This window comes from Bos javanicus, chromosome 1, assembly GCF_032452875.1.
Source record: "Bos javanicus breed banteng chromosome 1, ARS-OSU_banteng_1.0, whole genome shotgun sequence".
NCBI lineage: Eukaryota > Metazoa > Chordata > Mammalia > Artiodactyla > Bovidae > Bos > Bos javanicus.
Window position 1 is genome coordinate 82,954,684 of NC_083868.1, and position 27,988 is coordinate 82,982,671.

The window sequence follows — 27,988 nt, forward strand, 5'->3', positions numbered from 1 at the left end:
TTCACAGAGACAATGAGAAAGAAAGCAGACACCAAAGAGCAAGTGCTGCATAACTCCATATAAGTGAAATTAAAAAACCAATCTATCATAATAGGAGTCAGAATAGCAGAGTTTCTATGTTGACTGGGACTGGAACCAGAGAGCTTTCTGGGGTGCTAGAAATGTTATTTCTTGATCTGGGGGTGGTCACATGGGTTGATATACTTGCAAAATTTTCTTGAGTAGTATCCAGAAACATTTATTATGGGTTCCTCCCTTTCCCAACAGCATTTCCTGATGGCGTGTAGGGTTTCCCCTTGCTGATCTGTCTTCTGGAATTCCTGGGTCCCTTTCCCTCCTTCCTGACCCTGGAGATTTTCCTCTCTGGAAGTTCCATCTGAAGCCAAGAGCTACCAAATGGAATTAAAATACTCTTAATCAGAGGACTCCAGGTTCTCTGTTCTATCTGCCAGTTATCAAGTTATTGCCTTTCAGCTCCAAGTGTATATATAGCTCAGTGATAACTGATCTGGACCTTAAAATATTTCTCCTTTGCTACCTGGCCAAATGCTAAGCTTTCTTGGTAGTGGACACTGGAGAGAGACTGGTAAGACCTACACCCTGTCTCTACCCTCAGATTAAGCTGATAGTAGGAGTATATCCAGATGGTGCAGCAGTAAAGAACCCACTTGCTGCTGCAGGAGACAGGAGACTCAGGTTGGATCCCTGGGTTGGGAAGATCCTGTTTGTTACACTAACACTCTTGTATTATGTTCTTGCAGAGATTGTAGCTGACCACTTTCTTGATGGGGTCTCTGTGGAAGGATGTGGACCTGATGGAAGGCAGGAACAGGTTGGAGTGATGTAGGAGCCTTCTTGTGCACAGATCTTCTTGGTCACAACTCTGACGCCAGCCACAGCTTTGGCAACCCGTTTTGCACAACCTTCCGTTCTCGGCCTGAGAAACCTGACTGTGCCTTACTTTGGGCCCTTACTCCCTTACTCTGAAAAGTCCTTCTTCCCTGTGTCTTCTGGACCCTTCTCCTACATTTCTTCCCATTCTTCTTATTAGATTTTTATTATTATTATTAAAAATAGAGTATGTTTATTTGCACAGAGCATGATTCCCGAGGGAACAAGGCATCTTATCATTGATCATCTTGCACTCGGGATTCATGAACTTGAGCATCTGAGCCAGCAGGTGTCTGCTCACCACACAGCCCTGTCTTCTTGGTCTGGAAATTTCTCAGCTGGCCCTTGGGGGTCATGGGCTTCCGCCTCAGGTATCAAGGCCCAGCATCCTTGGTCACTTGCATGTCACCATTGCTGGGGGTTGACTTCCCTGACAGGCTCTGGGGCCCGGTGTCCAGTCGCAGTCCTTCGGCCACCGTCATTTCGATGGTCTGCTTCCCCTGCTCCAGCTTGCTGGCAGCTGCCTGAAGGGTGGAGGAAATGCTGTCAGCCTCGGTGCTGGGTGTGCCCAGCCAGCTGTTGCCTCCCAACTGTTTCTGCTCCCTCTTGGGGGGCATCTTCTTCACATAAAGTGCACCAAGGAGGTTTCTCTGTTGATGTCACTCTCCTCGCTGCTGTGTTTCCTCTGCTTCTTCTCCCGCAGCATGGGCACCTTCTTGTCCTCCTGGGGCAGTGTCTCCTTCTGGCGCTCATTACAGCTCATACTCTGCTTGTCCATGCCCTTGGGGCTCTCCTCCTGCTGGGTGACCTTGGGCTTGCCCTCCAGCTCCTCCTGGGAGTTGCTGCGGCTGGCGGACATGTTGTCCACCTCCTGGCCCTTGAAGTCACCATTATCACTGACCTCAAAGGCCTCATCGTCTGATCCCTTCTTCTTCTTCCAAACCCCCTTGCTGGGTGGCCCCTTCTTTTTGACCTTGGGGCCCTAGCCACGGTCCTCTCCACTGGCCTTGCTGTCGTCGGAGGACATCTCCAGGTCACCCTCCAGGTCACGGATGTGCAGCTCAGTGGCTTTCTTGCAGCCTGGCTTCTCTTTCTCATCCTCCTCCTGGTCCTTCCACCTAGGCTGCTGCTTGATGCATAAATGGTTCCGGACTGGGTTTCTTCTCTCCCACTCCTCCTCGGCTGTCAGCATGCGGCCTTTGGCCAGCGGCATGAAGTTGTACCAGTTGTTCACAGGGAAGGCCTCAAAGGCTCCATCAGGCACTGGTGAAGATGTAATAGGATGTGTGCTCTATCATGCCATATTTCTTTCTTGGCGCCTTTTCCCCGAGCTTGCAGCGGAAACCCCTGCCAGCTCCCAACTTGGGCATCTCCTCCTCTTGGTAAATTTTCTTGTTGCTCAGGTCGCATTCTAGCTGGGCCTGATTCCAAGTAGCGAGGTTGACTTTATCGAGTTTATGGGAACTCGGATGACATACTCAGTGACATCCTGACCCTGGGGCCGAGGGCCACCATGGGTGATGGTCAGGGTCCAGTCGGAACCTCGTCCTTTTCGCTTCCTCCTGGGGTCTGCATCCTCCGGTCTCTGGAAGCCACCCTCGAGGGATCAGGTCTCTGGTCTCGATCAAGGACCCCAAGTCCAGGCAGGGTACCATTGATCCTGAGAAAAGCTATCTGGAGGCAGCGCTGGGTCAGCCTCGGAAGCCTCCCGTGCCACGTCTGCACCGGCGCAGGCTCCTAAATCGGAATAGAAACTCTCCAGCAAGCCTAGTCCAAACAAGCTACTCCAAGCTGAAGGCAGCACCTTCTGTGCCTGGCACACTGGCTGCCAGAAATATATATATCCATCCAATCACGAGGGTCACGTCATCATGGGATGACCCGGTCATGTTGATAACCCAATCAGGCCGATGATGTCTCACGCAGATAATCAATACTTCGATAACCCAGTTATGCAGAGTCCTATGTAGCTCTTTTGGTTCGTCCTGACTTCTGGTGGCTCAGAAGGTAAAGGATCCGCCTGCAATGTGGAATACTTGGCCCTGGGTTGGCAAGATCCCCTGGAAGCCAGCATGGCAACCCACTCTGGTATTCTTGCCTGGAGAATCCCCATAGACAGAGGAGCCTGGTGGGCTACAATCCATGGGGTCGCAAACAGTCGGACAAGACTGAGTGACTAAGCACAGCACAGCCCAGTAAATATAGGTTGTCCCCAGAGTCCACACTTGGGTTCGCTTCTTGATGTACACATTCTCTCCAGACAGTCTTGTCACTCACATTGCTTCAATCTTTACTTTTATTAAGCTACTTCCCAGCTCTCCAACTCTACTCCCATATCATTTTCAACAGCTGTCTAGGGACTTGGACAAAGAAAGCCAACCAATATTTCACACTCAGGTAGTTCTTGCCAAAGAATGACTGTTCTTTTGCTGTATGAAAGTTGTGGGCTCTACATATTTAAAGTGTTTTCTATTTTTACTATAATGATTAAGCAAAGCACACACACACACAACACGACACACTCCTGGGATTCTGAGCAAGAGGAGTTAGTGAGCATCCCTCCCCCATGCCACTACCACGCCCAAATTCTCAGTGCCTGATTCTGTCCTCCACCTTGCCTCCACCACATGCTTCACAATAAATCTACAGATATGCACTTACCAGTAATTAAAGCCAACAATCTTGGTTGTGAATTCCAATTCCTGCCCTCATCTTCCATATTTCTAGCTCGTTCCCTTATTAACCAGACTCCAGTAATACTTTCCCCCACGAGGACCTAAAGTCCATTTTTCTCAGTCCCTCTTTCCCCAGATGTCCCCTCTTCCCTCCCTGCCAAATTTAATTTCCTCAGCCAATTTTTACAGTTTCTCTCTTTATCACAATCTAATTCCCCTGCCCCTCTTTCACTTCATGATGCCCAATTAGAAAAATGAGAAACCAAGTTAAATCCAGCACTACACCTCCTCCACACCTGTCTTCATGCACCTGAACCTGACTGGAGAAAAAGGTATTAAACTGCTGACTGATTTCTCTTTAAACTCATGACCACAAACCTCAAGCACACCTCAACTGTCTGTAGCCAGACATTCATCTGATACACCCTATAATCCTTTCACTCTCCTATAGGTTTGAATGATTTATTCACCTGTTTTCCCCTCAGACCTCCAACACTTTCTCTGTCTTCACTCTTTACCTGCAACCTTGCTTCCTGTTTTACTGGGAAATGAAATCTGTCCGAAAAGAACCCTCTTGAACTCCCACCTACTGCTTCTGAGCTGGCATATTCTGTCTTACCTCCTTGACTACGGATAAACCTTCCGTGGTCCTGAGAAAAGCCAATCCCTCACCTCAAGGACATCTCCCCAGTAAGTCTACCTCTTTCTCTCTCACAACATCAGATTTTCCCTCTCTCCTCTTTCCCATAAACATACAATCATACTATTATTTCTCCTATTTTTGAAGAAAAACTCTTGGCCCTTCCTTCCCTTCTAGCTACCATTCCATTTCTCTGCTCCCCTTCCTTAAAAAGAAAAAAAAAGCCCCTTGAAAGTACCCTTGTACTCACTGTCTCCAGTTCTCTACTGAGTCCACTTCAATCAGGCTTTGGTCTTTTCGAAGGTCTTGGAACAATATCACCAGTGACTTCCTTGTTGCAAGACCATTGCCTCTTCCTCTTTTTTTTTTTTTTTAATTTTATTTTATTTTTAAACTTTACATAATTGTATTAGTTTTGCCAAATATCAAAATGAATCCACCACAGGTATACATGTGTTCCCCATCCTGGAAATACTCTCTAATAACACACCACAATCGCTGAGTTTTCCTTCTTCCTCACCAGCTACTCCTTCTCAGCCTCCTGGTTCTTCAACTTGTACATCTTTACTTTGGAGCACTCCAGGGCACTCTTTCACTTCTCTTTCTATAGAACTCCCTTGGCAATCTCATCTAATGTTATAGTGTTAAATATCTTTTTTTAAACAGTCAACATTTCTTAAAAATTGAAATATAGTTGACTTACTAATATTGTGTTAGTTTCAGGTTTACAGCAAAGTGATTCAGATTTTTTTCCAGATGATTTTCCATTATATATTATTATAGGATATGGACTACGGTTCCCTGTGCTATATAGAAAATACTTGTTGCTTGTCTATTTTATGTAAAGTACTTTACATCTGTTAATCCCATGCTCCTAATTTATCCTTTTCTCCCTCCCTTTCCCATTTGGTAACCACAAGTTTGTTTTCTATGTCTGTGAGTCCGTTTCTATTTTGTATATCAATTCATCTGCATTATTTTTAGATATCATGTAATATTTGTCTTTGTCTGACTTTCTTCACTTAGTATGATATTCTCTAGGTCCATCCATGTTGTTGCAGATGGCAATTTTTCATTCTTTTTAAAATTTATTTATTTTTGGCTGCACTGAGTCTTCGTTGCTGCATGAAGGCTTTCTCTAGTTGCGGAGAGCAGGGGCTCCTCTCTAGTTTTAGTGTGTGGGTTTCTCACTGCGGTGGCTTCTCTTGTCGTGGAGCACAGGCTTCAGTAGTTGTGGCACGAGGGGGCTCATTAGCTATGACTCAAGGGCGAGTGTGTAGGCTTCAGTAGTGCAGCTTGCAGGCTCTCAAGCATGGGTTCAGGAGCTGTGGCACAGGGGCTTAGTTGCTCCAAGGCATGTGGAATCTCCCTGGACCAGGGAAGGAACCCACGTCCCTTGCACTGGCAGGCGGATTCTTATCTACTGCACCCCAGGGAAGTCCTTATTCTTTTTAAGGTTGAGTAATATTCCATTGTATATATATATACCACATCTTCTTAATCTAATCATCTGTTGACACTGTTAAAATGGCCATACTATCCAAAGCAATCTACAGGTTTAATGAGATCCCTACCATAATATCCATAACATTTTCCACAGAACTAAAATGAAAAATTCTAAAATTTATGTGGAACCACAAAAGACCCAGTGTCAAAAGGAATCCTGAGGAAAAAGAACAAAGCTGAAGGCCTAATTATCCCAGACTGAGGACAATATTACAAAACTCTAGCAATCAAAGAGCAGGATATTGACACAAAAACAGACAAAAGGACCAATGGAACAGAATAGCAAGCCCAGAAATAAACCTACATGCTATGCTAAGTCACTTCAGTCGTGTCCAACTCTGTGCGACCCCATAGACGGCAGCCCACCAGGCTCCCCCGTCCCTGGGACTCTCCAGGCAAGAACAATGCAGTGGGTTGCCATTTCCTTCTCCAATGCATGAAAGGGAAAAGTGAAAGTGAAGTCGCTCAGTCGTGTCCGACTCTTAGCGACCCCATGGATTGCAGCCTAACAGGTTCCTCCGTCCATGGGATTTTCCAAGCAAGAGTACTGGATGGGGTGCCATTGCCTTCTCTGAAACCGACGTATGTAGGGTCAATTAATCTTCAACAAAGGAGGTAAGAATGTACAATGGAGAAAAGACAGTCTCTTCAGCAAGGGCTGTTGGGAAAGCTAGACAGCTACATGTAAGTCAATGAAGTTAGAACACACCCTCACACCATCGACAAAAATAAATTCAAAATGTTTAAAGACCTAAATGTAATACATGACACCATAAAACTCCTAGAAGAGAACATAGGCTGAACATTCTCTGACATAAATCATACCAATATTTTCTTAGATTGGTTTTCCAAGGCAAAAGAAATAAAGGCAAAAATAAACAAGTGATACCTTATCAAACTTAAAAGCTTTTGCACAGCAAAAGAAACCATCAACAAAATGGAAAAAAAGGCCTACAGAATGAAACAAAATATTTCCAAATGATGCAACTGACAAGGGGTTAACATTCAAAACATACAAACAGCTCATACAACTTAATATAAAAAAAAAAACTCGCTCAAAAAATGGACAGAAGCCTAAATAGACATCTCTCCAAAGAAGACAAACAGATGATCAAGAGGCACATGAAATTAGTGATGCTCAACATCACTAATTGCTAGAGAAATGCAAATGAAAACCACAATGAGGTAATACCTCACACCAGTCAGAAAGGCCATCATTAAAAAGTTTATAGATAATAAACGCTAAAACGTATGTGAAGAAAAGGGAACATTCTTGCAGTGTGGGTGGGAATGTAAATAGAGGAAGCCATTGTGGAAAACAGTATGGAGGTTCCTTACAAAACCAAAACTAGAGCTACCACATGATCCAGCAGTCCCGCTCCTGGCCATATATCCTGAAACGGTGGAAACTCTAATCTGAAAAGATACATGCACCCCAGTGTTCACAGCACCATCATTTACAGTAGCCAAGATATGGAAGCCAACTGAGGGTCCATCAACAAATGAATGGATACCACCATATGTGGTATCACTTCGCACACAAACATGTAAAGACAGGGCAAGATGTCCCATATAACAGGTAACTACATTTTCAACATTACATTATGTAGGATGTGACACTTCAGCTCTGGGGTGGGGGCAGGATCTTCGGTTGTGGCCTCACCCAGAAGTCCTGCTTCGAACCATAGGCAGATGCTCCTTCAATCCTAAGACCCAACCACCTCAGGCTGCATCTGGGCCAGGAGTAATGGTCAGGATCACATCTACCTTCTGACGGTTCCTATAACCATAGACCAACCATCTTCTTTCCTTTCCCAAGGAGGCTCCTTTTCTTTTAAACATTTAAAACTCTAACAGAAGAGATTTCTAATTAAAATTAGCAGATTAAACATCTCTGTTTATTTCCATTCCCTCCCACATCCTTTCTAAAATTAAAGTGAAGGATTTTTTTTAAATGGATAAACCTACAGCTACAAGAGAATGAGAAGGAAGGTCCATCAGCCAATAAGAGATTTTGACAAAATTCTGGAAGACAGGAAGCAGAAGAAGGAGTGACAACTGAAGTCCAGAATAAAGGAAGCTGTAGATTTGAATATTGGCACAGAGAAAAAATACCGAAAAGAGCTGTGTCGCCCTACAGAATGTCAGAGAAGTTCAGTTCTCTAAGGAATCAAGTAGAGTAGTACAGCAGAGGGCAAATAGGGTTGAAAACAGGGTGGCTAATTAAAAGTCTATGTAGAATTTAAACAGCCCCTCCATTCTGCCCTTCCCCCATTTCCCCTCTGGTCAAAACAGACTTCCACCCTTCAGGGAGGAGAATAGAATTTCCTTCCCTAGAGAAATAAGCAGCCCAGAAAATAGAATTGCACATTATGGCATTAGAGGCCCCCAGTATAATGGCTGGCTCCCACACAATCACCCCAAAGGAAAGCCCATCCCCAATTCAACATTTACTCAGGGCTCCTCATAGCTTTTTTGTCTCATGCTCTTAAATTGAGAATCACTGGAAAACTGAGGAATGCTTCCAAAATAAATAAAATCAGGATTTAAAAAATGACTCTACAGAGTTCACATGGGATAATGATAGATTCTTACATCCAGATCTCTTCACACAACCACTAAAACCCATACAAATTAACAAGGAGAGCAACTCAAATCACATAAAATCTATATCTAGACCGTGACTACAACGCAGAGATTACACAAACTTTAATTTACATGTAAAAAGATAATTAGACATATGATATCAGCAAAGCTGGCTCCAGAGCTCACTTCAGAGCAGAAAATCAGGTGAAGACTGAAGGGAAGAAGGATGGGGTTGGGGGGAATCCTAGCAGTGGGAGAACATGGATAAAAGTCACCATTTTGAAAAGACAGGGTCTCATCTTGAGCGGAAGAATGCTGAGAATGATTCTCCAGCTCTGGCCACAGACGCTTGAGCCACTGAAAATGTTCGTGCCCAAGAAAGACCTGCTTGCCATCTATGAACTCCTTTTTAGGGAGGGGCTTGGTGGTGCCAAGTAGGATGTCCACAGACCTAAACACCCCAAGCTGGCAGAAAAGAATGTACCTAGTCTTCACGTGATGAAGACCTTGAAGTCTCACATCACCAGCCTACAGGAAGGGACAGTTAGCCTGGGGACAAATCTGGTACCTTACCAGCAAGGTATAAGGTATTTCTATGATTACCTCTATCTGCCCCCTGAGAAGGAGAAGGCAATGGCACACCACTCCAGTACTTTTGCCTGGAAAATCCCATGGATGGAGGAGCCTGGTAGGCTGCAGTCCATGGGGTCGCTAAGAGTCGGATACGACTGAGTGACTTCACTTTCACTTTTCACTGTCCTGCATTGGAGAAGGAAATGGCAACCCACTCCAGTGTTCTTGCCTGGAGAATCCCAGGGATGGGGGAGCCTGGTGGGATGCCGTCTGTGGGGTCGTACAGAGTCGGACACTACTGAGGTGACTTAGCAGCAGTAGCAGCCCCCTGAGACATGCCTACCACCCTGCACTGCAGCTGTCCTGAGATTGGCCGTAGCCCAAAAGTCTGGAGGGAGAAAACCGGCAAGATTCACACGATGGGAAGCTGACAGAGATGCCTACAGACCAACTGCTATGCCCTCTGGTGCCTACAGGAGCCCCGTGGCCAGGCTGAGTCAGCAACTGAATTCCAATTAAAAGGTGTGTTTGGCCATGGATGTAGGCCATCTCAGTAAAGTTGGAAGAGATTGTTTAGTGTAGAAGAAACCTGCAGGCAGACACACAGAAAGGAAGGGGGTGGGAGAGAGAGAGAGAAAGAAAGAAAGGAGGGAGGAGGGAGAGAGAAAGACTGAGAACAGGCCTGCCAGCTGGCAGGCCAGGGCATTGGCTACTGAGGACTCTAGGAGAGACTCAAAAAGGCACAGGACCAAAAGTAACAGTCTTTGGAAGGCTCCCCTCCTGGGGAGAGGTAGCCAGCTTAAAAGTGGGAGGCATTACTTGGAGACTAGGAAGTGAAAGAAAATGGTGGACAAGAGGAGCCCTACAGAAACGAAAGAAAATCACAGAATCAGAAGACACACCAACCTCTCCCTCACAACAGCACAAACTATTAAAGAAATCTCACTCCACTTATCTATAGAAAAGGGCGTTCCAGAACTAAGAATCTTAGTAAACCACCAAGTCCTTTACTTCTCCCCCAAAACAAACACCTGTCATTAGCAGACCAGGAAAATTCAACACACTGTTGTATAAACAAATCACAGGTAGCAGTACACTGAGCCACTATGAGAAGAAAATAATAAGTGAGAGTACAATACCTTCAGATGATGATTTTATTCACCTCCAAACCACAAACAGATGAAAATTGTGACACAATATTCAACATTAAATATTACTAAATAGGCACTTGAAAATATAAAACACCAAAATTCAAATTTTCTGGATGGGAAATAGACAAAAATCAAGACGTGAAATGAGCTAATCAAACTCAGAAAAGAGATAGAAGGAAAAAAAATAAAAGTTATGTATAGACATTAACTCAATGTGTTGCACATCTGAAGCTAATATAATGTTATGAGTCAATTATACCTCAATAAAATCTTTAATTGTTTTTCAATTTAAAAATTACAGAAATAAAGATTAAATCACAAGATGCCCAAAGGAGAATAGATGCAACTTCAACTAAAAATATAATAAGGGATATAGCCAAGAGAAAAAAAGTGAATAAAGGGATAAAATGATCAGAGAAAATGTGATCACTGTAGAGAACAGGCAAAAAAGGCATATACATATATCTGGGCTTCCCCAGTGGCTCAGTGGTTACAGAATTCACCTGCAATGCAGAAGACGCAGGTGGCTCAGATTCAGATTTGATCACTGGGTTGGGAAGATCCCCTGGAGGAGGCATGGCAACCCACTCCAGCTATCTTGCCTGGAGAATCCCATGGACAGAGGAGCCTGGCAGTCCATAGGGTTGCAAAGAGTTGGACATGATTGAAGCGACCGAGCACGCACACACATACACATAACTGGATTTGCTGAAGAAGCAAAACAAAACAATGGATGGAAATAATACTAAAAACTGTAGTCCAGTAATGACTATAGTAATGATTACACAACTGTGTGCTGCTGCTGCTGCTAGGTCACTTCAGTCGTGTCCGACTCTGTGCGACCCCATAGCCGGCAGCCCACCAGGCTCCCCCGTCCCTGGGATTCTCCAGACAAGAACACTGGAGTGGGTTGCCATTTCCTTCTCCAATGCAGGAAAGTGAAAACTGAGAGTGAAGTCGCTCAGTCGTGTCTGACTCTGTGCGACCCCATGGACTGCAGCCTACCAAGCTCCTCCGCCCGTGGGATTCTCCAGGCAAGAGCACTGGAGTGGGTGCCATTGCCTTCTCCAACACAACTGTGTATTACTTGTCAAAACTCATGAAACCATACACTTGAAAGTGAATTTTATTTTATATAAATTATACCAATACAAAGTATATTATAAATTAAATAAATATGACATGTTTAACCCAAAAGTTATAATCCCAGAATACTTTCTGGAAATAAAAATGACCTAAATCTACATGTCAAACGTGTCTGTGTGTGTACATAGGAAAACTGACCAGAACAGTCAAGTCTGAGACGTATCAAGGTAAAACTATAATAGAAGTAAAGAAAAAAATTCTGTTGGCAAATTTTCCAAATCAAATACAAAGAAAAATCAATTGTCATCCTATTGGATTATCACTATTACAAAACTAAAATAGTGAAAGAATGCATAACTGACAATTTAACAGAAAGAAAAGGAAATTATAGAAAATATTTTATTAATCCAAAAGTACCCAAAAAGGAAGAAAAAAGGGAATATAAAACAGGTTTGTTCATCCAATTTACCAGAGTGAAAAGAAGAAAGTAAAAATTTGTGGCATTTTTAAAAAGAATGTATTTGGCGTTTAAAACTTTCCAACAGTTCTGGCTATGACAGGGTAGCTAGCACTGGACTAGCCCTCCTGCCATAAGTAATTACAAAACTAGACAAAAAGGATAAAGAAATCTTTTTCAGATATTGGGACAACCAGTGATACAGAACAGTGGTTCCTAAGAGAAGAAAGACCCATGTGAGCTCCACAATTACCTGGCTTTCTTTCTGGAGACAGTTTCTAGACCGCAGGACAGAGAGGTAGAGCCCAAGAAAGAAAGATGGGTCACTGAGCTGAGGAGGCAGAAATTAGAGTCTAGGGCTGTTTAAACAGCTGAAATCTGTGAGACCGGGTACTGAAAAGGAGAGAGCTGTAAGAGAAGGAGCTTTGGAAATCTGGGTAGGGGTCCCCTCAAGGGTTTGACTGAGTACTCAGCTGAGCATAGGGAAATGAGAGTCTGCAAAGCCTGGCAGAGAACAGCTATTGAGAAGTTGGGAGCTGCACAGACATTCCAGAAGTCTCACCGGACTGGGAGACGTAGCAGTTCCAACCAGTCAGAGAGGCTAAACATGCAATTCAATTAAGGCCTCAGAAAGGCCACGCCTTAGGAGTAGAGCTAGTCTAGCCTTAAGGAAGGACTCCTCCAGACCAGTCCTAATAAAGCTTAAAACAAGCCTTGAAGAAAAAAACCAAATTGATTCACCAGTAAATCAATTGCCTGCTAAAACAAACCTCAACAACCTTTAAAGGAAAGCCGCATAAATCCCATCACGTAGCATGTACCATGTACAGCTTGATGGTCAAATCATTAGACAGGTGAAGTAGTAGTAAGATGTGATTAAAAATCAAGAGAAAAAACAGTTTAAAAAAACTCAAACAGGGTAAGAGGTGTTGGAATTGACACAGACTTTTAAAAAGCCATTATAAAATTGATCAAGGATTTAAAGGGAAAAACTAAACATAGTGAGTGAACAATTGGAGAAATTCGGTAGATAAAGGCAAACTATTAAAAAGCATCAAATGGAAATTTTAGAATTGAAAACAATATCAGAAATAAAAATTTGCCAAATGTGTCAAAGAACAGATTAGATGCTGCAGGAAAAAAAATCAGTTAACTTGAAGGCAAGGCAATAGACTTACCAAAGTGAATCACAGGGAGAAAAAAGCAAAAATTGATCAGCACCTTAGTGACCTATAGAACAATATTAGGCAGTCTAACAGGTGTAAGGAGATCCAACCAGTCCATTCTGAAGAAGATCAGCCCTGGGATTTCTTTGGAAGGAATGATGCTAAAACTGAAACTCCAGTACTTTGGCCACCTCATGCGAAGAGTTGACTCATTGGAAAAGACTCTGATGCTGGGAGGGATTGGGGGCAGGAGGAGAAGGGGACAACAGAGGATGAGATGGCTGGATGGCATCACCAACTCAATGGACGTGAGTCTGAGTGAACTCTGGGAGTTAGTGATGGACAGGGAGGCCTGGCATGCTGCGATTCATGGGGTCACAAAGAGTCGGACATGAGTGAGTGACTGAACTGAACTGAACAGCAAGGCTTGCAGGATCCAGTCAGGGATGTAACCCAGGCCCCATGCAGTGAAATCTTGGAGTCCTAACCAGTGAACCACCAGGGAATTCCCAGTAAAATTTAAGTATGAACTGAATATCAGAAGATATTATTCAATTAGTGATATGTGTTTGGAGTGTAGTAATGATCTTGGGGTATGTAGAAAAATGTCCTTATTCTTAAAAGAAACATATGCTGAAGTACTTAGGACTAAAATGATGATGTCTACAAATGATTCAGAAAATCAAAATAGTTTGTAAATGTGGCAAAATACTAATGACTGATGATTAGGGAAAGGATATATGAGTGTTCAGTGCACTATTCTTTCAACTTTGTGTAAGTTTGAACATTTTTTAAATAAAAAGTTGAAAGAAAAAAAAACAGGAAAAATTACCTTGGAGACAACAAGGCTAACTCGGGGAACAAGAGAAAACTTAAAAATATACATACGGTATCATCAGGGAAACTTGAAAGGCTATTAAAAGCATAAAAAAGATTGCCTTCTCCATAAAAAAGAATGGAATACTCTAAAACTAGATAATTCAGTAAATAAGATAGCACTCTTAGAAATTAAAAATTGATCAGTGAAAAAATTTTCAATAGGACCAGTAGATGAGAAAATAAATTTTTAAAAAATGACAAAATAGGAAACGTGAGAGAAAAGAGGAGAGCTATAGATATCAGTCCAGGATTGCAACATCTGACTAAAAATAGCCCTAGTAACTGGAAACAGAAACATATGGGGGGTGGGTATTTTCAAAATAGAAAACAAGAAATTTTCCTAGAGCTAAAAAACATTTGACTTCCATCCAAGATCACAGAACAATGAATGAGAAATAACTCCACCGAGGCATACTTGGGCTTCTCTGGTGGCTCAGATGATAATCTGTCTGCAGTGCAGGAGACCAGGGTTCAATCCCTGGGTCAGGAAGACCCCCTGGAGAAGGGAATGACTACCCACTCCAGTATTCTCGCCTGGAGAATCCCATAGAAAGAGGATCCTGGAGGGCTACAGTCCATGGTGTCCCAAAGAGCTGGACATGACTGAGTGACTAACACACACACACACGGCATACTTCCATCATTTTCGTGGAGGTTCAAGATACTCGGGATACAGAGATTGTTAAAAGATTCCAGAGATATAAACAAACACACTAACAAGTCACCTACAAAGAGCCAAGAGTCGAGTAAGTTTCTGAACATTTTGACAGATAGCTTAATGCTCACAGCCCTGGACGGAGCACACCTTGTGCGAGAACTCTCCCTGTGGAGGGCCCAGGTGTGCTCTGTGCTAAATAGCTTCAGGCCTGTCCTACTCTGAGACCCGAAGGTCTGTAGCCCGCTAGGCTCCTCTGTTCATGGGATTCTCTAGGCAAGAACACTGGAGTGGGTTGCCATGTCCTCCTCCAGGGGATCCTCTCCACCCAGGATTCGAACCACAGTTTCTTATGTCCCCTGCACTGGCAGGTGTGTTCTTTGCCTCTAGCGCCGCCTGGGACCCCAACACCATTGTTAGTGGCATATCTTTCTTTTTCAGAAGAAAGTGAATCACTGCAGTGCAAGGAACACCAACTTATCCACCTTTATAGCCCCCTCTCTTCTTTATGTCTAAAGTCTTGCAAAGAATACATATAGTTCTTTTGAATAAGTTATAGTCAGTCTTTGTCTCTCTATCCCTCTCATTACTTCCTTCTCTCCCCTTTTCTGTCCCCTTCCTTCTCTGCTCATTTGTTCATCCTGGAAATGCTGATGGAGATCCAGTGTGCTGGGTCAGGGGCTATCAGATGAACAAAGACCAGTCACAGGTTCCAGGAACTCACAGCCATGAGGAGACAGACTCTGTAGGGACACGGCAGTCCTGGAGCCTGGCAATCTTCCTCCCCAAATTACAGAACAGAATCTAGGTGTACTCCACAATAGTTTAATGCTCCCTATTCCTTTTTTTTTTTTTTTTAAGAAATTAGCTTTTCTTAATAAACAATAAACAATAAACAATAAATTTATTTATTGTTGGCCATGCCGCACTGCATGGGGGATTTTAGTTTCCTGGTCAGGGATCAAACCTGTGCCCTTTGCCTTGGAAGCTCAGAATCTTAACCACTGAACTCCAGGGAAGTTTCAACACTCTCTATTCTTAAACTTAAGTTAAACATTAGGCTAGGCTTCAGCAGTATGTGAACTGAGAACCTCCAGTGTCCAAGCTGGGTTTTGAAAAGGCAGAGGAACCAGAGATCAAATTGCCAACATTCACTGGATCATAGAGAAAAAAAGGGAATTTCAGGAAAACATCTACTTCTGTTTCATGAGTATGCTAAAAAACCTTGGACTGTGTGGATCACAACAAACTGTGGAATATTCTTAAAGAGATAGGAATACCAAACCATCTTACCTGTCTCCTAAGAAACCTGTATGTTGGTCAAGAAGCAATAGTTAGAACTGGACATAGAACAATGGACTGGTTCAAAATTGGGAAAGGAATACGTCAAGGCTGTATACTGTTACCCTGCTTATTTAACTTTTATGCAGAGTACGTCATGTGAAATGTTGGGTTGAATGAATCACAAGTTGGAATCAAGATTGCTGGGAGAAATGTCAACAACCTTAGATATGCAGATGACACCACCTTAATGGCAGAAAGCGAAGAGGAACTTGATGAACATCTTAAAGAACATTTTGATGAAGGTTAAAGAGGAGAGTGAAAAAGCTGGCAAAAACTAAGATCATGGTATCTGGTCCCATCACTTCATGGCAAATTGAAGGGGAAAAAGTGGACACTGTGATAGACATTCTTGAGCTCCAAAATCACTCTGGACTGTAACTGCAGCCATGAAATTAAAAGACGCTTGCTCCTTGGAAGAAAAGCTATGACAAACCTAAACAGTGTATTAGAAAGCAGAGACATAACTTTGCCAACAAAGGTCAAAGCCATGGCTTTTCCAGTAGTTATGTATGGGTGTGAGAGTTGGATCATAAAGAAAGCTGAGCACTGAAGAATTGATACTTTCTGATTGTGGTGCTGGAGAAGACTTCAAGGAGATCAAACCAGTCAATCTTAAAGGAAATCAACCCTGAATATTCATTGGAAGGACTGGTGCTGAAGCTGAAGCTCCAATACTTTGGCCACCTGATGCGAAGAGCCGACTCATTGGACAAGACCCTGATGCTGGGAAAGATTGAAGGCAAAAGGAGAAGGGGGTGACAGAGGATGAGATGGTTAAATAGCATCATTGACTCAGGACATGAATTTGAGCTATCTCTAAGAGATAGTGTAGGACAGAGGAGACTTAGCAGTCCAGGGTGGATCGCAAAGAGTCAGATGTGACTTAGCGACTGAACAACAACAAAACAAACGTGAATTGAATTTTCTATTTTTCTGATTTAAACTTTTAGCAAGTTTTTACTCATGTAATTTTGTAGAGGATCAGGGTCTCCTGGAGAAAGAAAAGGTTGCTCCTTCATACCCCCCAGGGAGAATCCACAAGTTCCCTCCATCTGCTGTACCCCTTCCCCGTGTGAGTTGTTCCTTGAAACAGGAGGCCACAAGATGCAGATGAGGCCTCATCAGCAGAACTGGGCCTGACGATGACAGCGGGAGCGACTCAGGAACTCTAGGTGTCCGGGTAGGGAGACGGAGAGGATGAGGCTCTTCACACAGTTCCCAGAGGAGCATCTCCCCCTAGTGGCCACAAGTGGGAGCTGCTGAGCTCTCAGCCAAGGAAATGCCAACGGGAAAGTGTAAGGCTTTCCACACGCACACTCCACCCCACCCCACCCCCACGCTGAAGACACTGGACCCCCTTTTCAGAGTCTGGCCTGTGGAACAGGCACAGGCCACCTGGAGTCTGGGTTTATACAACCTGGGTCCAAGGTGGAACTTACAGGGTTACTAGACTTCCCTTGGCTGTACCAGAGACCTCTGCCCAGCCCTGCTCTGTGAAAGCAGCTTCCGAACAAGCCCCTCTGGGGCCTTGATGAAGTGAAGTGAAGTGAAAGTGAAAGTCGCTCAGTCATGTCAGACTCTTTGTGACCCCATGGACTACATAGTCCATGGAATTCTCCAGGCCAGAATACTAGAGTGGGTAGCCTTTCCCTTCTCCAGGGGATCTTCCCAACTCAGAGATCAAACCCAAGTCTCCCGCATTGCAGGCAGATTCTTTACCAACTGACCTATCAGAGGTCTTGATAATGAAGCTTATCTACAGCACCCTTCCTTTGCACAAGTTCCTTCTAAGGCCAGGGGAGCGCCCTTAGCAAGATGTTCACACGGACACATTTATGCAAAATCTGCAACAGTAAGATTTTGGGGGGTATTATTTTTCCAAAAAGAGGGTCTCACGAGCTTCTTTAGCTTTGTATGCTAAGTCGCTTCAGTCATGTCCGACTCTTTGCGACCCCATGGATTGTAGCCCACCAGGCTCCTCTGTCCATGGAATTCTCCAGGCAAGAATACTGGAGTGGATTGCCATTCCCTTCTCCAAGGGAACTTCCTGACCCAAGGATCAAACTTGCGTCTCTTATGACTTCTGCATTAGCAGGGTTCTTTACCACTAGCACCACCTGGGAATCCCTTTTAAGCTTTAGGCCACACAAACTCTATACATATCTGACTCTGACTGTCACATAGTCACCACTTGTTGCAGAGCTCTCTGAATAGTTCTTTAACTCAAATATGCAGTCCCCAACCCCACTTCAGCCCCTGGAGGCCACAAAGGGCTTCGGGAGGGCAGTCTGTGCAGGGGTCAAGAACATGGGTTTGTAGGTCAGGCAGATGTAGTCACTCATCCCTCCTTCTTCATCTGAAAGATTGGGATAATAATTGTACATATTCTTTGGGCTGCTGTGAGTATAGAATGCACAGAAATACTTCTGTCTGATGCCTGGTCAGTAGGAAGTGCTCTAGGAACAGTGGTTATGGGAAGGTCCATAAGTAGACATCTACTCTGGGAATGAATATATGTATATCTCTAACTTCTTCTCAATGGTAGAAAATCCACCTGCCAATGCAAGAGATGTGGATTCGATCCCTGGGTCAGGAAGATCCCCTGGAGGAGGAAATGACAACTCACTCCAGTATTCTTGCCTGGGAAATCCCATGTACAGAGGAACCTGGCCAGGCTACAGTCCAAAGGATTTCGAAGAGTCTAACACGACTGAGCGACTAAGCACACAAGTTCAATTCAACTCTCTATATGAAATTAGACCAAATAAAATTGCCAGTATTTAACTGTTTTTTGATCTATAAAAATGGCAGTTTCACATGATTCCCCCCAATAGAACATATGATGACAATAATTACATAGGGTAACTGGAGTGTAGGTAATTGGTAGAGACCCCAGTACCTCTCATGGTGTATCGTGCTTTGCCTGGAGGGGTTGAGGGAGGCAACTGGATTCCTATCTCTCTGCTCCTTTGGGGAGTCCTGCTCTGTAACCATAAAGGCCTCTGATAGAAAATAAATAAGTCATGGGGATGCAATGTACAGCATGGTGACTTCAGTTAATAATACTGTATTGTATATTTGAAAGTTGCTAAGAGTAGATCTTCAGAGTTCTCATCACGAGAAAACTCTGTGTGGTGATGAATGTTAACAAGGCATTGTGATCGTTTTGCAATATGTATAGATATTGAATCATTATGTTGTACACCTGAAGCTAATATAACTTTACATGTCAATTATACCTCAATTAAAGTTATTTAGAAACTTCATCAGCCAGACCGCAGAGGATCCCTCTGCCTCCAGCACTCAGTCCCTCTGTGGCACCAGCTGCTCTCTGAATTGCAGCTCTTATTTGGAAGGCACTGCAGCTCTCCTGGCCTCTTCTTGTCCCAGTCTTTGGCACCTAACCCAGAATCTCTCTTTTCTTGCCCGGCCCTCAGGGAAATAGGGCCCAGATGGAGTCCACACTGCAGAGGGACTGAGGGACCTGGTGGCCACCCTCCTCCGACCTACAGCTGTCCCTGGGGGTCATAATCTCATGAAGGTACCCTCAGGCTGCTTATTTAATTCTTTGCACCCCAAATGGTTTACCCAGGCCATACATTCTCTGAGAACACATGCAGAATCCCAGTGCCCCTGGCACAGTCACAAAGCACAGTACTGACAGCCATGCTGGGCGCTCAGCTGGCCATTGGGTCAGACCACAATCACAGGTGCCCTCGAAGAGCAGAGCAGAGGATGCCACACAGATTGTGCCAGTGGCGTTCTCTGAGAAGCAGAGGCTGACTGAGCTGAGAGGGCACAAAATCCGCTGGTAAGTAATGCCAGGAAAGAAAGGGGAGGCAAATGGACTGGGGATGGACCAATGTCACGACGCAGACACGTCAGTTTCTGCCAGCCTCACGGGAGCTCTGGAACAAAGATGTCCAGGGTTTCCTGTTCAGAGTCCCTCAGTGAGCAGTAACAGCCAGGCCCTGTCAAGATCACACTGGCTGGGCTCAGCTCAAAAATGGAAGCTGACCTGGATCGTGGACCCAGATGCTGAGGCTGTCATCTCATCTCAGATCTCAACGTTTCTCAAAGGAGATGCAGGGAGTGCAGCTCTGTGTCTCGTTCAGTGCGTGCCTTGTGCTGCATGGACCCGCTTTTCCACACACATGGGGCCAGACTCTGGGGGCCTGTCTTCTTTCACAAAAACGTGTAAGAGGGAAGTTAAGGGGATGAAATAGAGACCCCCATTCACTCTATCTGGTCTTGGGGCCACAGCTGGGACCCATCACCTCCCTCCTCTACCCTTCATTCTAAATTCCCCTTGCCCTCAGCTACCAGCTGCATGGTCTCAGTGGTGTGGTCTCATGCCTGTGGTCTGACCCAAGGCCTGGTTCTTGAGTCTGAGCCCCTGGTAACAAAGAAGACGCACATCCAGACCCTCCTTCAAGAAAAGACGTGCTGACAAAGACAGAAATATAGATCAATGGAACAAAATAGAAAGCCCAGAGATAAATCCACTCACATATGGACACCTTATCTTTGACAAAGGAGGCAAGAATATACAATGGATTAAAGACAATCTCTTTAACAAGTGGTGCTGGGAAAACTGGTCAACCACTTGTAAAAGAATGAAACTAGAGCACTTTCTAACACCATACACAAAAATAAACTCAAAATGGATTAAAGATCTAAATGTAAGACCAGAAACTATAAAACTCCTGGAGGAGAACATAGGCAAAACACTCTCCGACATACATCACAGCAAGATCCTCTATGACCCACCTCCCAGAATATTGGAAATAAAAGCAAAAATAAACAAATGGGACCTAATTAAACTTAATAGCTTCTTCACAACAAAGAAAACTATAAGCAAGGTGAAAAGACAGCCTTCAGAATGGGAGAAAATAATAGCAAATGAAGCAACAGACAAACAACTAATCTCAAAAATATACAAGCAACTCCTATAGCTCAATTCCAGAAAAATAAATGACCCAATCAAAAAATGGGCCAAAGAACTAAATAGACATTTCTCCAAGGAAGACATACAGATGGCTAACAAACACATGAAAAGATGCTCAACATCACTCATTATCAGAGAAATGCAAATCAAAACCACTATGAGGTACCATTTCACGCCAGTTAGAATGGCTGTGATCCAAAAGTCTACAAGCAATAAATGCTGGAGAGGGTGTGGAGAAAAGGGAACCCACTTAACACTGTTGGTGGGAATGCAAACTAGTACAGCCACTATGGAGAACAGTGTGGAGATTCCTTAAAAAACTGAAAATAGAACGGCCTTATGATCCAGCAATCCCACTGCTGGGCATACACACTGAGGAAACCAGAATCGAAAGAGACACGTGTACCCCAATGTTCATCGCAGCACCGTTTATAATAGCCAGGACATGAAAGCAACCTAGATGTCCATCAGCAGATGAATGGATAAGAAAGCTGTGGTACATATACACAATGGACTATTACTCAGCCATTAAAAAGAATACATTTGAATCAGTTCTAATGAGATGGATGAAACTGGAGCCTATTATACAGAGTGAAGTAAGCCAGAAAGAAAAACACCAATACAGTATACTAACGCATATATATGGAATTTAGAAAGATGGTAACAATAACCCTGTATACGAGACAGCAAAAGAGACCCAGATGTATAAAACAGTCTTTTGGACTCTGTGGGAGAGGGAGAGGGTGGGATGATTTGGGAGAATGGCATTTAAATATGTGTAACATCATATATGAAATGAGTCGCCAGTCCAGGTTCGATGCACGATACTGGATGCTTGGGGCTGGTGCACTGGGACGACCCAGAGGGATGGTATGGGGAGGGAGGAGGGAGGAGGGTTCAGGATGGGGAACACATGTATACCTGTGGCAGATTCATTTTGATATATGGCAAAACCAATACAATATTGTAAAGTTAAATAAAAAAAAAAAAAAGACGTGCTGAGCCTCCCCTAACGATCCAGTGGTTAAGACTGTGCTGCCACTGCAGGGGACACTGCCACTTAATTCCTGGTCTGGGAACTAAGATCCCACATGTCAAACAAATGACGTGGGCAAAAAAAAAAAAGACGTGCTGACCAGCTTCAAGGGGTGTGGCTGTTGGCTGCTTCCGGCTGTTCGTTTCATTGGGGTGGGCCCCAGCCCATAACTGAGCAAGATGGCGGCACAGGGCCTAGCTTTGTACCAGGCTTTGCTCTGGAACTGCCCCTCTGGCTGGCAGTTTATCGTATTTGCCTTTCTATCTGATGGCTGCCCCTGCTCAGTCCTGCCATCCCCTTTTCTTTCACACTCGTTGCCCTCCAGTGAAATCTCTGCCCCAACTCTGCATGCCTAACTCTCTCTGCAACTGGTTCTGGAGAGTCCAACCTGCAGCACTCGGTACCAGCAGTGGTCCAGGGAGGCATTCACCGTGGGAGAGGTGCCAAGCAAACAAAGTGACGCGGGCAACCTTTATCTGTGGCCACCCCACTGTCATCATGATGGACGCATGAGCCAAGTAACAATGATGGCAGAGAAAGAGGCTACTCAAGGGCTCAATGGCATGTATTCACTCTTACCAAAGGCAGTCTAGCTGCTGCTGCCTCTGAATGTCTGATCTGCCAGCAACAGAGACCAGTGCCCAGTGTGGTGTTATTCCTTGAGGAGACCAACCAGTCACACGGTAGCAGGTTGATTGCACTAGGTCCCTTCTATCCCCAAAGTCAACAGTCTGACTCACAGAGATAGATAACTCATCTGGTATAGGTTTGTAGGTTTGCCTTTCATGCACATAAAGCATGAAATACAGCATTAGTAGTTATAGAATGCCTGATTCACAGATGAGGAATCCTGTACAACATGTCTCTTTTCTAAGACTGTACTGAGGATTTTTAAATTTATTAAGTTATTTATCTTTGGCTCACTGGTATTTGATGCTGTGCACAGATTTTCCCTAGCTGTAGCAAGTGGGTGGCTTCTCTCATGTTGCACAGGCTCTAGGCTCATGGATGGGCTCAGTAGTTGTGGCAGACAGGTTTAGTTGCTCCATGGCACATGGAATCTTCCTGGACCAGGGATCGAACCCATGTTCCTTGCATTGGCAGGCAGATTCTTAACCATTAGACCACCAGGGAAGCCCAAAGATTTGTTTTGAGTATGGTGAGACCTGCAGATATGAAAATGAGTGTCATGAAGGAAGAAATTTATACTCACAGATTTCAAGAAGCACCACTGTTGGTCAGGAGGCAGAAGAGGGGCAGAGCATGGCTTGAGCCTTTTGGGAGTTCTTGTGAGAAGGAATGGGTAAGGCAGGGTAGATACTCTGAGTAAGTTTAGGGTTGGATAGTTTGAGAGGTTTCCTTGGGCTCTGGGGTATAGAGGTGGATGCTAGTTAATTGGTACCTGGCCATAGGATGGTTTAGAACAGCGTATGTGAAAGTTTGATAAAGGAGAGAGTTGGGAACGTGGCCTCTGGACTAACTGGTTTTCACATCAAAGGTGCACTTGCAGGGAAGTTGTTTGCTATCTCTAGGAATTAGCGAGACCTGGGGTGACAATCTCTCCAACATCAAGGCCTGAAAGGCCAGGGGATCAAGAATACATGAAACACGGATTTTCCTGGAGGTCTGGTGGTTAGGACTCTGTGCTTCCACTGCAGGGGGCACAGGTTCTATCCCTGGTCAGGGAACTAAGATCCTGCAAGCCATGCGGTACAGCCAAAGAATACAGGAAATAAGGAAATACAGACAATGCAACATCTATCCAGGGAATTCCTTTGCAGCAAAGGAAACAAGGCATGATCACAAGAGTCACTGGCTCTATTACCTGCCACATCACTCGGAGGCAGAAATTCAGGGATTTGGTACTTTCCAGGGTGTCTACCCAGAATCCCCATCCCACGTATCAGGGTCCCACAGATCTGCCTTGGATGAGTATTCAGCCATCTTTGGAGCCATATTATGTTACTCAGCCACTCTATTAAATCCTGACTTTCATCTCCAGCTCTTTTTTCTTCATCAACTGTGTAAGATGAAGAATTCTTTGTAAATTGCCAAAGAAACCCTTAGGCTCTCACAGTTATTTTCAGTTGCTTGTTCATTGCCCTCAGCTTTTCATGATGTGCCTGTAGGTTATCAACCCGACTATTCATTCCCACTTATCCATACGTGCGGAGAAGGCAATGGCACCCCACTCCAGTACTCTTGCCTGGAAAATCCCTTGGACAGAGGAGCCTGGTAGGCTGCAGTCCATGAGGTCGATAAGAGTCAGACATGACTGAGCGACTTCACTTTCACTTTTCATTTTCATGCATTGGAGAAGGAAATGGCAACCCACTCCAGTGTTCTTGCCTGGAGAATCCCAGGGACGGGGGAGCCTGGTGGGCTGCCGTCTCTGGGGTCGCACAGAGTCGGACATGACTGAAGTGACTTAGCAGCAGCAGCAGTATCCATATGTGTGTGTGCACACATGTATGTACAATTACACAGACATGTTTTTCTTTCAAATGCCTCTGCCTACCTTTTTAATGCCTAATCATCACATAGGCTAATTCGTCATACCTACACATTCTCCCAGGTCACCACCAGCGAAATATTTAGTGATGGGACCAACAACCTGTGCTGGGGGCTGTCCATACTCCACCTACCACATGGGATGTTGGCCCTCTGCCAGCCGGGTAATGGAGTGATAATTTCCCAAACTCCATCTTACTGACTAATTTCTCCAACCACTCCTAAAAACAGATGCTAATATGGAGTAAGGAGTCTAAAAGTTTCACTGGTGAGTAGCACTTGTGAAAAGAAAAAGGCAGATGCTGGAGTGGGCAGGGAGAATTCTCCAGCTATGACGCAGGCCTGCTGGGGTCTCTGCCTGCACACGTTGCTCATCACCCATTACAGGATCTGGTGCTGGGGGGAAGTGGCTGGGCTCTTATGACACCACCTAATTGGGCAGCTGGCTGGAGGTAACCCTGAAAGGATGCGCTGTCAGCTGGAAAACTGAGGTTGACCCTGAAGGAGACTATAACTGAAGCTGTCAGCTCACCAAAGCTTGGCAGCTGGGCAGCAAGTCCTTTCTGGAAGAGGTATCTGAGAAGAGCAGCTCCAGAGTGCAGCAGAGATGATACGACACATGGAGAACTGGATTTGTGTGAGCCTGGGCAGAGTACAGTCAAAACATAGAGTCACTTCTCTGGTTAATCAAGTGGTGTTGGGTAGAAGATTACCAAAAAGATAAAGTAGGAGGGGATTTTGCAGACAGAGAGAATCAATTGGCAAAAGACCAAGGCAATGAAAAGCATGGGGATGTTCTAGAAAAATACAGAGAATTCAGAGGAGCTGAAGCATAATGTTGGTAGGTGGGGGAATGCAGGTATAAGTGATAGAAGGGGATAGACCACACAGGATCTTGTTTGCCCCGCCATGTAACTCCAACCTGCAGCCAACACAAGGCACTTGAAGAATGTTCATTAGGGCAATGGCACCGTCAGCTATGAATACTAGCAGGCCCTCTCTAGCAGCTATATGGGAAAGAGAAACCAGGAGGTGGAGAGGCCAGTGAGGGTCAGGAGGATGCTTTCATGGGCCAGCAGAGAGCTGAGATGGGGTGGTCAGAGGAAAAGGAAAGTCTGCCTCTGCAGGAGGAAGAACTGGCTGGATGTGGTAAGGGACTGGTTGTGGGCGTGGAGGAAGGGAAGAGCCCAGGACAATGGCCTGGTTTCTGGCTTGGGCATCCAGCTGGTTGTTCAGAATTCAGTTCAGTCACTCAGTCAACTCTTCATGACCCCGTGCTCTGCAGCAAGCCAGACTTCCCTGTCCATCACCACCTCCCAGAGCTTGTTCAAAGTCATGTCCATCGAGTTGGTGATGCCATCCAACCATCTCATCCTCTGTCGTTCCCTTCTCCTCCCGCCTTCAATCTTTCCCAGCATCAGAGTCTTTTCCAGTGAGTCAGTTGTTCGCATCACGTGGCCAAAGTTTTGGAGCTTCAGCTTCAGCATCAGTCCTTCCAATTAATATTCAGGACTAATTTCCTTTAGGATTAACTGGTTTGATCTCCTTGCAGTCCAAGGGACTTGCAAGAGTCTTCTCCATCACCACAGTTCAAAAGCAGTAATTCTTTGGCACTCAGCTTTCTTTATGGTCCAACTCTCACATCCATACAAGACTACTGGAAAAACATAGTTTTGACTAGATGGACCTTTGTTGACAAAGTATGTCTCTGCTTTTTAATACACCATCTAGGTTGGTCTTAGCTTTACTTCCAAGGAACAAACGTCTTTTAATTTCATGGCTGCAGTCACCATCTGCAGTGATTTTGAAGCCCAAGAAAATAATGTCTCTCACTGTTTCCACTGTTTCCCCATCTATTTGCCATGAAGTGATGGGAACGGATGCCACGATCTCAGTTTTTTGAATGTTGAGTTTTAAGCCAGCTTTTTCACTCACCTCTTTCACTTTCATCAAGAGGTTCTTCAGTTCTTCTTTGCTTTTTGCCTGAGGGTAGTGTCATCTGCATATCTGAGGTTATTGATATTTATCCCAGCAGTCTAGATTCCAGCTTGTGCTTCATCCAGCCCAGCATTTCGCATGATGCACTCTGCAGTTGGTTGTTCACCTGCTCCCAAAAGAGACCAGTCCATATACTCTCTCCTTCTGCCCCAGTCTTCTCTTCCCCTTGACCTGTGGTCTCTTCTCCCCACCCCATGTTCCTCATACCACTGGACATTGCTTATCCTCCTGTCTACCTGAGGCATATGAACAGCAGACAGTTCAGGAATAGATCCCAGAAGAGGCTACCAGGCATTTCCCAGGGACAGCTCACCTGATACAGCCCCTGCCCAGGTCATCTCTCAGCCCCAGGCTCTGGGGCTCTTGGTCCAATAGAAATGGGTGGTCCAATAGTTAAGTCCCCCACTCCCTATCCCATTACTTGGCTGCCCAGACCTGCCTCTTCTTCCCTTCTGCCTCGCCCCCATCCTCCTGCTTCAGTCCCTGAGTCTAGAGTTTCCTCTTGTGATCTCTTACCACAGGGCCCTCCACTTCCAATGCCTAAACCTTCAAGACCAGATTCAACTGCCACCTCCTGCCCGATTCCCCTATATGGAAGTCTGTCTGCTCCTGTCTCCACTGGCCTTGGTGTTGTCCTCTCCACTCCATTTAAGACCTCCATTGTGAGGTTTTAAACACTTCTATGTATCCTTTGCTACATGTCAAGAACCCAAAGACAGTGCCTGCTCCAGGCAGGGCCCTGTGCAGAGTAGGGGTAAGGGGTTTATCCAGAGAAGGAGGAAGAAGGCAGAGCCAAGACCTGGTGACCAGGACAAGAGGCAGACGTGGTCCTGGCCTCTCAGGGCAGGAGGAACCGAGTGTCAGTGGCTCCATCAGGGCAGCCCAGTCAGGGCCTGCAGCTGTAGCATCAAAGCTCGGAAACACCACCAGTGCAGGGGTGCAGCAGAAAGCAACATCCAGAACCTGAGTCACAGCCCTTCCCTTATAGCCACAGAAAGACCTGGGGAAGGGCAGGACACAGGGGTTCAGGTGAGGGTGGGGAACTTGGCCATCAACGGTGGTGAGCCTGGGTTTATATTCACTGGCTGGTGAAACCCAGGGCATCCCAGTTGATGTAGTAATAAATGATAATAAGTGCCATCTATTGTACTGCCAAGGTGCCAAGTACTTCACATGCATTCTTCTAACAGTGGGATGCAAGCTCTGGGCTGAGGAAGGGAGCAGATTCCTGTCTGTTGTAACAGTAACGCCCTGTTCTAGAACCCGGCCATCAGGGAGGAGCCCGGCCAGCGCTCAGTTACCTGAAGATGACTTGGGCCCACATGGGGCCTGTGCCTTCCCCCTGTGTGGGCAACAGAGGTGGGGCCACAGGGCCTCTTTTGAGAGTTAAGAGATGGGGAGAGTCACTCACAAGCCCTGGCCCTCCAGCAGCCTGCTGGCCGAGGCATGGGTACTCTCTTGGGTCACCTGACTCCGGCCCTGCTTATCTATTCCACTGGGCTCTGCTGTGCAGTGATGGTGTCCCAGGCCCTCTCACAGGGGCAGAAGCTCCTCTTCCTCCCACTCCCCACAAAGGACAAGCAAGGCCAGAGGTGGGGCAACGAGTGCATGCAGAGACAGTGGTGAAGATGGGAGCCGGCATGATACTGATCTTGGGAGAGTTCTTCCCGCTTGGAACCAATCATTTTCTCCCAATAGACTGGGAGGACCCTCGGAGGCCTTTCCAGCATCACAATGCGTGGCAGTATGCCACCATCGCGTTCTTCCTGCTCAGTGCCCTGGTGGATCTCATGAGCCAGACGTGGCTGGCACAGCAGAGCATGAAGCTGGAGTGGGCGGCCACAGCCTTGGCCCTTGCTGTGATAGTGCTGGAAATGGTGGCCCTC

At 45.3% G+C, this 27,988-nt stretch overlaps 1 pseudogene; it reads right to left on the reverse strand.

Moving 5' to 3' along the window:
* Positions 1–1,084: 1,084 nt before the first annotated feature.
* LOC133252738 (general transcription factor IIF subunit 1-like) lies at positions 1,085–26,763 on the reverse strand (annotated as a pseudogene).
* Between the last annotated feature and the right edge of the window lie 1,225 nt (positions 26,764–27,988).